Source organism: Rhinolophus hipposideros (genome assembly GCF_964194185.1).
Source record: "Rhinolophus hipposideros genome assembly, chromosome: X".
Lineage (NCBI taxonomy): Eukaryota > Metazoa > Chordata > Mammalia > Chiroptera > Rhinolophidae > Rhinolophus > Rhinolophus hipposideros.
Window position 1 is genome coordinate 111711541 of NC_138046.1, and position 2160 is coordinate 111713700.

The following is a 2160-nucleotide window of genomic DNA, read 5'->3' on the forward strand; positions in this document are numbered from 1 at the left end:
TCTGGGCTATTCTCCACGTCCTCTTCCATATTCTTAATGTTCCCAAAAGCCACTGGAAGGGGTTGATGATAAAGGATGTAGAATATTTTTTTCCTTTAAACCTAGAGTGAAATAATTATGTCAAAGGGACTATTTAGCTTCTGTGTGAAGGCACAAAGATCTAAGTAGTCTCTTAAGGACCTTTTGTTCCAATGATTTTACAAACATTATTAATTAAAATGTTACAATAGAAACAATGATAAATTTAGTGAGTGGAAGATAGAGCATAAAAATTTTAAAGCATGAAAATCAAAAGAAAGTAACATGCCAATTGTGTTGGCAGGAGATGTTTTGGGCTGAAAGAAACAAAAAATTCACCCAAGAAAATGTTCAGAAGTGATAATGGTAGGTAGTATTAGTGCACCTCTCCCTCATTATCATTAAGGATCCAGATTCTTTCTCTTTTAGAGCTTCACCATCTTGGGTGTATTGGCTTTTGGTCTTCATACTTTGACATCATGAATGCAATAGAATATTTGAGCTCCATCTGTGAAGTCCATGATCTGTACAGAAGGAAGGAAAATGGCTCATATTACTACACATATCCCTTTTATCAGAAAAGTAAAATTTTCCTAACAGAACACTGGCATATAACCCTTTACATCTCATTCCTTGAAGACGGGTCACATGGTCACTTCTAGCGTCATAAAGGTTGGTAAACTGATTTTGTGGCATTTTTATCATTTATAGTGAGAAAAAAGAGGGGGTGGAGGGTTGGAAATGCTAGACAACCAAGACTATCTGGCTACACAAACAAAATTAATTAGGTTTTATGAATCCTTGTCTCACGTACCATTATGTGACTCTAGAAGATAAATTCATGAGAATAGGCATTAAGGGAGAAAACTTACTGCAGTACTTGGTCATGATAAACTATTCCTTCTGTATATAAATCCTTGTGTTGGTTAATAGGTAAAAAAAAATACCATCAATTAAAGATTATTATTATTAAATGTAAAAAATAAATTAGATGCTGGAAAGAAATTTTGAGGAGTTATTGGAATTGATTATTTTTTAACTTAAAAATCAGCTGCATAAGCTCTTGACCAAAATTTTCAAGTTAAAAAAAAAGACTAATGTCGTTTTTTGAAAAATGATGTTGTAAATAGAAATTTGGGAATTTAAATGGATGTCATTGGAATCAATAATCATTATATTTCTAATGAGGATAGCTCTAACAAACAATCCAGCTTCAGTGTTTGGATGAATCATTTTTATGCTTTGATTTTGCTACAGGGCATTTTCTTGTTTAATTGTAGACTGAATATATTTAAAATGATGTTGCTAATAATTATTGAGTGATTTACAAAAGTTTGTGAAATTTGGTTTCACTTGAACAAGAAAAATCAAACAATTGAGCAATTAAATTCATTCCATTCAACTGAGCTTCTAGAAAATCAGTTTGAAAGGGCATTAAGTAATCTAACTTAATTTCTACATATTGTTTGCTAATATAACCATGGGCCAAGAACTTCGCATTATGGACTAATTCTTGAAGTTGGAGAAGAGTCGCCCCAGACAGTATGGTAGAAGTAAGTTAAATTAACTCCCTCATTTTTCACATAAAGAATTTTAGTTTAGAAAAGATTAACTGACTTGATCAACATGTATAACCAGTTAGTTAAATTATGAATTGGAACTAGATTGCCTTAACTCTTGTGTCAATATGCAATCCACTAGTTTTATTTTTTTTCTTTAAAGCAATGGACACATCACTATTTTACTTGCTACTTCAGAAAACTGAAGGTAATAAAACTCATCGGCAACCCAAGATGTGTAAATAATGTTAATGTATGAGAGTTATGGTTCAAGAGGCCTTCATAAACATATTAAGGTAGCCCAACAAAGAAGCAGTAATCCACGTAGCTAGGAACAAACAAAATCTTGGACTTAGAAGAAAAAAGGGAAGACATCTTACCAAAATCAGATAACAGAATAATACCTCTACATTGTAATCCTTCTATATTGTGTTCTCCAAGAAATCTATTTGAAGGGAGGCCAATAAAAATATTTATTGCATCCAGGTGATTGAGGACTCATCTGTGGAATTGTAAAAGTAATTAGAAAAATGAAGGGGGGTTCCTGTAAACCTGATCTGTATTCTCTTATATTTGCTTCTGT